Source organism: Brachycentrus maculatus, unplaced genomic scaffold (assembly GCF_059751285.1).
Source record: "Brachycentrus maculatus isolate JH-2025_06_01 unplaced genomic scaffold, ASM5975128v1 h1tg000537l, whole genome shotgun sequence".
Classification (NCBI taxonomy): domain Eukaryota; kingdom Metazoa; phylum Arthropoda; class Insecta; order Trichoptera; family Brachycentridae; genus Brachycentrus; species Brachycentrus maculatus.
Genome location: NW_028281283.1, coordinates 451,837 through 463,936, shown reverse-complemented (window position 1 = coordinate 463,936; position 12,100 = coordinate 451,837).

Below are 12,100 nucleotides of genomic sequence, written 5' to 3'. Positions count from 1 at the left end.
TTTTACACAATTTGATAAACTACTTTGTGAATAAGTTTTCGCGTCGTCGGCGTCGATGAGATAATCCTTAATTCTTGAAACTAATAGTATTTACTTCAGTCAACACAAAAAGTAGTATTATTTTTTGACATCTCATCAAAGATGAAGAAGAATATGAAAGTCTGGGTATTTACAGGGCTGACGTCAGCCCCGTAAGTGCCCAGACTTCCATATTCTTCTTCATCTTTGATGAGATGTCAAAAAATAATATGAAAATATCTCCTGTAATTGGAGATAATCCAGATTTTGTGAACAAGAATTTGGACAAACTCAAAATGTTGTAAACAAAAAGTGGTCTTCAACGTGTTTAATTTTTATATTTAAATCATTATATTATTCCACAAAGTTAATACCAAATCAATAAATAAATATTACAATTACTTTATTATTGTATTACACATTTTTAAAGATAAATAATTGGGTTTTTATAACATGGAAAATATTTTTATTTTACACGATTTTTGTTGGTCTAAGAGGCTTGTTATCAAAAATAGAAATCAAAATGTGGCAGAGTGGGTCCGAAGCCAGAAACTCTGACGTAGAGTCTGCAACTAAATCCGAAATACAGAAATCACACTGACCACGGGACCAAATCTCGATTTAAAATCTAATAATAATTATGTTTTTGCTGAAAATCATTTTGGCTGTCTAAAATATGTTTTTTTAAAGAATGCCCCGCAAAGCCCCCATTTTATAGACTTTTCTGCAGATAGGATAGTAAATGTAGGGAAGTTTAATATAAATAGTACACCACAAATACTCGAGAATATTTGAAAATAAATATAATTGAATTCATTTTGAAATTGGTGGAAATCGAACCCACGATGCTAGTTTCGCAGTCAACCGTCAATTTAACTACGCTACGGCGCCTATCTGTATCATATCTCAATCTTTTAAATATTTTCAGATAGGTAAAATATTTATTTATAAAATTACGCTGGAAAACCTATAAAATCTTTCACAGTTTTCCAAATGGCAAACACATTTCAGTAGTTTAGTGGACGCCAGAAAATTTGATAAAGTACCCGTTTAACGATTAAGACCTCTAATATAAAAGTTACAAAAAAACTTTCTAAAAAGATTATAATTACTTTTCGTTCACTCGTGGAGATAAGAAAACATAATGGAGGTCCTACGAATTTCGGTATGGAATTATTAAGGGAACGAAACCTTTTCCTTAACAGTCTCGGATTAAAACAATATTTGAGGAGACTCCACCGTATATTTACTCGTACCTACCCCCAAAGCAAGCGTAATGAGATTAAAGCCGCAAACTTTACATTAAATATATAATTCCCATAAGAGCTAAGTATTTCCATCAATAATTTATAAGTTTCGATTCTACTTTCAATATTTGAGGACTGTTTGTAATTTTCATTGCTTTTCAATCGAAACTTTTTGATACTTGAGTTCGCCTCGCTTTCCTTGAGTTTAATCGACTTTTTTTCTTCCTTTTGCTATTGACATTGAGACAGAACTTGTGGGAGTTAATAATTTATTATATTTTATTCGGTTTATATACCAGTATTTCAATTATCAATAATTCAAGTATCAATTTTCATCAAAGAGTTTCGATATTCAGAGGAAACCTCGTATTGTATATTTAATTAAGATCTAAATTTTGAATCAAACTAAGTACCTTACAAAACGAGTGTGTACGTTATAAAATCGAGTATTTAAATTCATATCAACATTTTTTCACATCGAAGGCATAGATAATTAGCAAACACATATACAGTTTTTATTGTATTTAGGATACTAAAACAACGAAAGTAATAGAGAGTATAAAATAATAAATTCAAATTCTTCGCAAAGCTCATTCAATCTGTAATAAAATACTTTTATTACAGATTAACGAATTTACCTAGAATTTTATATTGATCTTGATATTTTCACCCGTTTTTAGACATTTATGATTCAAAACCAAATCTGTTTTTAAGGAGAAGGAATAAATAACACAGTTATTGATTTTTATGGAAATTTTAAAAATTTATTGAACTCTTATATTATATTCTTACAGTATGTGTTCTTTTATATAATATTATATTTTCATATTTCATATTAAACTTTAAAAATAGGAAAAAAATCATATTTTCTGTATGATATTTTCGATTCAACATTATTTTCGATAAGCCTGAGCAGTTTGTGTCTGAAAATAGGGATCGACATAGTGAAGGTCAAATCAGAGACCTTGATACTACCCACGAGACTACAACCTATGGGACTCATTCAAACAATACGTTTACTATAGATATTACGTTATTTATTGTGATAAGGTGATTTTTCGTATTTAGAGACCTTTAACTATTAAAAGGGTTATTTTAAATTACCAGGAATTATCAGGAAAACTTTGTTCTAGTAAATTTCAGTATCTTCAAATTAGATAAAACATTTCTACTCCAAAAAATAAATGGAAGAAAAAACTACAAAAAACTTAGATATCGCGAAATACCTCTTCCATTGAAAGCAAGTAAACAATGACTTTTACTTTAGTATTTTCTGGACCTATACCTTTAACAGAGTAAAAACCGGATTGATTACATGTTATACGTATTTAAAATTTATTTAAATACGTAAATTTATTTGTTCAAAAACAAATGATTCGTTATTGAAATGCATGAAAAATACGAGTATGTGTTTTAGCTTACGTTGTAAAATATCATTATACGAAATAAGCGATTAAATATAATAAATATTAATTTTTTTAATAAATACGACATTTAAATTAAAGTCAGACGTATCTAACGACCACGATTACCTATATAAATTATTTTTCATTCAGGTAAATGACTGCGATTTCCCAGTTTTCCCCTACCAACTGGATAAAATAAATATATTCATAGAGATCATTCTGAATTCCTTCCTATTAAATTATGCATCAGTTTAATGACTAACTTCTAAAAGCTTGAAATTATGTATGCCTTTACTTTGTGAGGCTTGAACAGAATTTACATAGATATTTACCCACGAATCCCAGATTCCTTAATTCACTTCTATCTCTCATCTTTTTAGTAAGCTACTAGTATTAAAAACAAAGGTTCCTGAAATCTATATATTTTCTAGTGTTAATTTAACCCTAGGCCACAGACTTGTTTAATTAACCTTTATTCGGGACTATCGTAAAATGTACGACAGTGAGAAAAACTCACATATTACCCAAAACTTTTAGTAAAAAACACTTAGTTCCACGTATTTTTTGAGTACTTAATATAAAATACAAACATAAAATATCGGTTAAAATTAAGATACAGCAAGTTGTCACTACATTATTTAAATGTGTTGTTTCGGTGCTCCCCACATATTGGATGTCCGTGGTAAATGTCCCGTAATCTAAGGTTAAATACCATGGTTTTTTATTCATGTTTTACTTGGTAAATACCACGTTTTTCTTAAATCTATTGTGACACATATTTCGATGCATTCCGCATCATTTTCAAACACCATTTTCATATACCGTATTTGAAAATGAAATAGTGGTATTTACCAAGTAAAACTTAATTTAGAAACAGATAGATATTACCGCAAAGTGACTGCCAAATCATTTAATGTAATTAAATTCATTTGAATAAAGTTGTTAATGACATTTAATCCATGAGTATTCACTGGAATACAAATTGTACTAATATATCAACTATAAACAAATCAAATACTTAAATTATAAACAAATCAAACAAGATAAATTAATTAATCATTAACTGGTGAATTATTTTACTTTGTTTAAATATTTCTGTGTGATAAATCGTTTTATAAATCCAACGACTTGTATTTACGGACAGCTTTCACGAAATGTGTGTATTAATTTAATTCTTTGTGCGTATTCACGCTTTGTTATTTTGAACCAGTACGAGAATTTATTTAATCAAATCGTGAATTCGTCCGAGGAATCATAATTTTATAAAATGATTTGATTAATATGGTGACTTTTAATACGGTAATATCATGTTTCTGTCAAAAAATATCTACTATGGAGTGGAATTTTAATTCACCATTTAAAAAGATGGTTTTTACTTCAATTTAAAAAATTAATAAATATTACCACGAAGTGACTGCCAAATCAATTACTGAAAATTTTGCTTACTTTAAACTTGAAAAAATAGAAAGAAACATGCTTACTTTAAACTAAAAAATATACTGAATATATATATCGCTTGGTCATGGAAGTAAAAAAAAACTAAATAAATCATAGATTAGTACGAATTGGAAAAAGATTGGGAATTGCTGATTTGGGGGATAAATTGCAACTCACATAGGAATAAGTTGTAGTCTACGAAAGAAAGCATTGTTCCAACAACTGTCCAGGAGCTAAGGGAGGACTCGGTAGTCTCTGATTGCACCGCAAAGGAAATACAATAAAAACAGAAATTTAACGGACAACCCCTAGTTTAAACGTGCTGTCTAAATTCTGGATCTAAAACTTACACACAGGATATCAATTTGGATGCTTGTAATCGAAGGTTACTGTTTTTATTCAAGCTGAAGCTCTATAGAAATGTATCCTTTCAGTGACTTGACGCAGCGTGTTAGCATTTCTGAGATAACTGTTAAACGTTTGCCAATTGTGTTCTTGTAGAATATGGTTCCAGTAAATGGGATAGACATATTGGCTCTACGTGAATTGTGTCGCTTTTTTATTTACTACTTCAAGTAAAAAAAACCTTTTCTTTTTACATAATATCCGCAACATTACACAGTGTTCTAGAACACTTCCTGCAGTAATATATTAGCTTCTTCTTCTTCTTCTTCATCTTGATGTAGGCCTTGTGGCCTGCTTTTAAGAAGGATTAACCTCCTGCAATGTCGATTCCCAGCTATCAATCCATCTCTTTGGTGGTCGGCCCGGGAGTCGTCTACCATGGGGTTGGCTGTACAGTGCGATGTGGGGGGAGTCTGGATGGTTCCATTCTCCTCACATGCGCATACCATTGTCTCCTTCGTTGCCTTCCCCACCTAACGACATCTTCGATCTCGCATATTTCCCTGATCCTGGCGTTTCTTATTCTATCTCGAAGACTCTTGCCTGATATGCTTCTGAGTCTTCATTTCTGACACTCTAAGCGCGTTTTTTTGTGCCAACGGTGTCCGTTATACTTTCGATTCCATACGTCATGATGGGTCATGTATTAGCTATGGAAAATAAGATATCAGGTTACTCTTAGCGGTTTGTGTTCTAAAATAAGATCGAAAATCGATCAAGTGTATGACATTTGATCGATTTTCTGGAATATGTGTCATATTTCTAATACTATCTATTATACAGCTTTTGATCTATGAAGTGAGCTTTTGATTAGCGCTTTGTATACAACGTTATAACATTGTTGAGTATGGATTAACGATTAATTTATATGCCAACCCTTAAAAAACGTGTACGTTCAAAAACAACACACTTCATGTTTCGATATCAAATAAAGATTAAAAATATATGTTGTTGGCTCCCAAATTATTATCGACAAACTTTTCCCACCTACCCTCATATATGGTATATATAGTTTATTAATAAGTTTATGTTATTTTATATCTATACATGTTTTATTTAAGCTTGTTATTTGTCATTATTTCACAATTAAGTGTTTTTGTTTAATTACTATTTTATCTCTTCATTATTTGCGAACAATCACTTAGAATTGAAAGTTAATTAATCACATCCCCTGACCTACTAATTAAATGCCGGCATATTTTGAATTCATCGGTTTAGTACCGCAAGTATTTTAAGTGCTAAATAAAACCAATATGTTGAGACAGTTTTGTCCACAATTTTATAAACAATAAAATGTTGTCTAAAATGTTGTTCTTTAAAGGCATTCTCACAAATTTGATAAAATATGAAAATATCTGTTTTATTTTTATTTTGTTACTTTAATTTAAGTACGATTAAATGTCTTTTCAGTGTCATTTGACTTTTTGTTTAATTTTTGAGGAATGAAAACAAAGAAAAACTTACAAAAAAGGAAAAATGTAAATTACGCTAAATGACTAAGTTTGCAGAAGGTATGAATAATTTCAATTTATAATAGTAAGTCTTATAGATACCCAGACTTCAATATTCTTCTTCGTCTATGTTGAGATGTCAAAATGTAAAAATAACTACAAAATTGGAGGAACCGAAATTTGTAAACAAGGATTTGGACACACCCAATATGTCACCCTAAATAAATACCTTTGCTACTACTACCACTACCATCACGCCGTTTCCCCGCAGGGGTAGGCAGAGAGGATGGAACGCCACACTCTTCTGTCCTGACATACACTCCTCGCCTACTTCACATCCATACATCTAGTCATACATGCCCTCCGATTACGCAGACTTTTGACACCGCCAGATTTTAGGTTCTGATTGATCTGATCGTGCCAAGTCTTTTTCGGTCGTCCACGTTCTGTTTTCCCTCTCACATTCGCCACATATATTTTCTTAGTCATTCTCACGTTATCCATTCGCTCCACATGTCCATACCACCGCAAAGAACTCTTCCTAATCTTTTCAATTATTCCTCGTTCAGCCTTACATTCCTTTCTTATATCGTCGTTTTTAATTCTGTCATACAATGATTTTCCACACATTCGTCTGAGGGAGCGCATTTCAACAGCGTTCACACTGCTTTCATCCTTCCTTTGCCAGTTCCATGTTTCGTTCAATTATTAATATTCCCATGCAGCAGTGATATCCGTCATCCTTCACCTTGCTCGACTGTATCCCATTCAATAGATTCCATTTCTATATTTAAGGACCATAGCTCAAGGTTGATAAACCCTTCCTTCTGTAATTGACGATCAAGTTATTTCCAAGTCGATCTGATGATGTGCACTATGGATTATTAAGTACGGATTAGGGTAGAAAGAAAATTATTAAGTATCATTAGGAAAATAACTATTAACAACTGTCAAAAAATACAATATTATTATTAAAAACCCTTATCCGCACTCCAATGGTGCATAGGGCACTGCTTCATATAAATGCAGTGTTATCTTGATCGTTTAGGCATGAAGCAAAGGTGATCAGCCCTCCGCTTCAGGTACCAGTCCAAGGTAATATTGAATAAATATTACAGTGAAAAAATCACTTATATTTATTTGACCCCCCCTGGGAATCGAACCCGGGACCTCCAGAACGGTAGCCGAGCGTGCTGACCATTACACTACGGAGGCGGACATTTTACTAATATAATAATAAATTTGGATAATTTATGAGGCGCCATTTTTGTAAAATACTACCTGAAGGGAACGTAACGTTAAATTCGATGAAAAATATACTTCAAGATTATTAATGACTGAAATGTTTAATTGAATTTTGAGATATAAAATAAATATTGCTTCGATACGTGATGTTCTTTAAAACATTAATAATTAACTTTCCGATAAAATATTCAGTTCGGTTGAGTGAAAGTTTGTTGTGCCTTGTGTACGTACGAGTAACTACATGACTCAGATACAAATCACCTGGGGGAAATCAAGTTTAATGGAAGTAAATAAATTCGTCGGAAATTTTATGTTTTGTATACATTATATAATTCTTATTTTCTTTGATCATTCTCCAAACTCAAAAAATAGGGTACCGGGTACCACATAAGATTGACATGGCGTTGAGAAAATATTTTGTATTTTATTTTTATAGTATGGTAAGTATCAGTCTTGTGCTCAAGATCTAAGAGGAGTGTCATATATTTGAAGAGATACAAATGACGTATATGCAGGAACTCAAGGTGAAATACATGTATTTCAGTTATATGGGAAAGGAAATGTTGACGAGATAGTAGGTAGGAAAGAAGAATACCCGTAATAGCTAAGCCGTTCTTTATTGCGTACCCGTACTGCTTTATATAATACTTAGAGAAAACGAATACAGTGTAAGGTAATATAATACATATTTACAAAATATCTATTTTTTTTTTAAGAAACATAGTTACAAATATACAGATACGTGTATATTACAAATATTTACGCATATGCTGGTATCTGCTTATGCGTATCCTGTGTTTTACAATTATTTACTTACAAAGCCTTTTTCACGAATATTTACGTATATACAGAATGATGCGTTTTACAAATAATTACGTTTATACAGATACCTGCATTTTACAAATATTTTATACGTTATGACGTCCTATTTGATACCAAAAACACATGATTACAATGTTCTTTTTCTGCATATATGGCAATGATTCATTACTGTTATTCTCATTTGCCTGTTAATTAATTGTACCTACTACCCACATCACTTTTATTCCTCCATAGTATTTCGTTTACCCTAAACTGTTCTCATTCGTCGTCTGTATTCTATTAAAAATATATTTCAATCCTAGATCGAGGAATCTGGAGCGGACGTCTTCAAACTAACACCGAGTCGAGTCCAAATATGGGTTCAAAAGAACCAAAAGGTTTGAAATGTTTTAAATACTTAAACAGATACTTCGTTTATATTTATACAATGTTCGTGATATGAAGTTGATGGTAGTGAATACGAACAGTGATTTAATTTCAAGTGTCTATATTTAATATATGCCCGAACGCCTTCACGATACTTCTTAGAATCTATTCAAAACTTAAGTAAATATAAGGTGAGATCGCTCATTCCCAATTTGATTATTCTAAAGAGAAAATCAGTAGGGTGGAAATCACGGAATCGAACCATAGTTCAGTAAAGTTGAAACGTAATCGGATTAGGGGGTGTGTGTTATCGGAGGGAATTGGCATGTCCACGCTTGTGTAAGGGCGGCAGAGCGAAAATCTCACAAAAGATGTCACTTTTTTCAAATTATTCTCACCCTTACACGAGGGCCAATGTTATCCAGCATCCATTTATCTCCGAACAAAGAACCACCTTTCAGAGACTTCGATAGTTTTTCATTATTATCGGCTAACTTCACATAGCGGTACGCAAAAGGGAATTTTCATATTACGTGGGGGAAATTTGTTCGCCATTCTAACTCATTATTTATATAGACAGTTATGGTTCACGGAAATTTTCATAATACATGCTCTGATTTATATAACACACTGCCAACTACCGCTGTGTTTGGCGTTGATTGGAGAAACAAACTTTTTTAACATACGGATTTTATACGTGTACGGGGATTTAGCCATTATAATTCAGAAAATAATCAAATCTCATTTCTACTCCCGTCGCTTGATTGCCGGTAATAATGTTTACATTTCTATCATGCATACATATATAGGTGAGTTAATCTACGAACAACGCCAAATACTATGAGTAAACACTATAACACTCTTTTTAATATGTATGTATTAAAGATAATCTTGTTTGTGACCGGTTCTCGAAGATTCTAGAAAAAAATAAATGAAAATCTGTAAGTTTTAATATGATGGTAACTTTTTATGACTTAAACTTCAAATTTTTAACATATACAAGAAAAGAGTTGGTCAATATTATGACTGGAATTCATTATCAAACCTTAATATTTGACATCTAAATGTTTCAAATATGTAGAATTAATTCATTGCCTGGTCTAGAAATCTCAGCTTCTAAGGTCTTCCTTAGGGGTAGAAAAGGAAGACGTGCTGCGGTGGAACTGGCATTCAAACGGCAGTCATGCCCGGCTTATCTTAATCGACTAATTTCTATGGTACTCACGACATAATTCCGTTCTGAAATATATTGGCAGAATTAAATTAAGCGGTAAACCTTGTTCCAAAGACTTAAATATATAGTAATGAATGCGGCGTATCGTAGCCACGTATTTTTTAATGTATGAAAAATCGTATATGTGTCATAAATATTCGCCATATTTTCATTCTAATTTTAATCTTACTTTACATATTTGGTTATGAAATACAAAAAGTTATGCAATAAGTCCCAAACTTTAAATGCCTCCAACAAAGTAATAATTATATAAATTATAGGTATCTCAACTGAGAATTAACTTTTATACAAAAGGAAATGGAAGTCTGAGTATTCCAGGGCATACGACCTGGCGTTTGGTGGCTTAAATGATCACTTTATACATTTGACAGTATGAAGGCTGTCTGGAGATCGGATTTATACTCAGTGAAGACTAAATGCCATCTATACAACGCCTGCATTGCTCCTATTCTCTTATACGGCTGTGAAACATGGCACCTTAAAAGGGCCCAGAGCAGACGTGTACTTAGCTTTGAGAATGGGTGTCTGCGAAGAATTTTAGGCGTACAGTGCTTTGTAAGGAATATAGAGATAAGGCGTAGCGCGAAGTAAATCTTGGTCACAACTTTCGTCAGGAAAAGGCGATTCAGTTGGCTAGGCTATGTACTTCTCATACCTCCTGAGAGCCTTAATCAAGCTTGCCACTTTTCCAAGGCATCAGGTTTGGGCCGCCCAGGACAACCACTACTGACCATTCGTCGGCAGATCTCGTCTGAATTTCAGGACGTGGACTTGACTTGGGAGAATGTAAGAGCGCTGGCAGCCGACAGAAAAGCCTGGAGACAGTTTGTAGACTTCATATGCTCCACATAAGGACCAAATATGGTTTGATTTTTTAACTTACTACATAAGTTTATCTTTCTTCGTATAAAAAACGATAGATGTTTCATCTCAATCGAGACACCTACAATATGTATTGATATATCATCCGTAGGGTGAATAATCCAGTGTCTGATAAAAAAATTAATATATTTATACTTTATGTCAAATTGTTAATTTTTTAAAGACGATAATGCAAAGGAAGAAACCTTCTCTAGCATTAGATAATTTGGGTAAAAGGGACGAATAACGTGCAAACACTTTAGAAATAATCACAGTAAATCCAATTAGACCTATTTTTGTTTGTTTGCGTGTAAGAATATCCTAGTTAATCCTTTGAAACAAATTTATTAACAAGAATGAAGTAATAATTTAAATTTTATTACCTTTATGCATGGTATAATAATTTTAGGTCACAAGTTACCCTTAATTTACGGAGAGATAAATCGGAAGCACGTGCTCGTTGTAATTTATAATAATTGCATAGAGGGAGTTTGTGTATTCTTTTTTTTTAATTTTATTTCCACCAACACGTTCATTTATTTATTATTTCAAATTTGTTCTTATCAACTTAAAAAAATATTTTGAACATTATTTATTTCAATGGTGAATTATGGTATGAATACTAAGCTCGGGTAAAAGATCTATTAAATATTCTATTCATTGATATAATAATGAGTGGTAATATTTTCTCTGTATATATATATATATATATATATATATATATATATATATATATATATATATATATATATATATATATATATATATATATATATATATATATATATATATATATATATATATATATATATATATATATATATATATATATATATATATATATATATATATATATATATATATATATATATATATATATATATATATATATATATATATATATATATATATATATATATATATATATATATATATATATATATATATATATATATATATATATATATATATATATATATATATATATATATATATATATATATATATATATATATATATATATATATATATATATATATATATATATATATATATATATATATATATATATATATATTTATAAATATACATATATTTACTATAACATTATTTACTCTGATGTAGTTAATGAACAAAACCTCCCACCCCCAAATTAAGATTTAAAAATTCACAATAATTTACTCAGCACGGGTTGACTTAATAGTGATTCCATATTTGATTGATTTTTCAAAGTTACATAGGTATATTTGTATTATCATATTTCTCGTGTTTCTATAGCTTCAATGATATGGACATAAGTATGGCAAAGGTACAGGTTAGACCATCCACAACCTTTTGGTAAAGGTTGTTTGATGTAAACGATGGTATTGTTATTATGTATAGGTACACATACATATATTCACACCTCACAAAAAGGGTTTTGTTACTACAGGCGCTGTCATAGAAATGAGAGAGTTCATCCTTTCACTCGAAGTATAGTACGTCGCCTGTTTCATAAATTCGAATAGGGTGGCATTTTAAGGTCCCAAAATGAGAGGGTTGAGAGAACGGTAATAGTTTTTTTTTTAATATTTAATAATTTTAAATAATAATTTGGTCTAGCTCCAA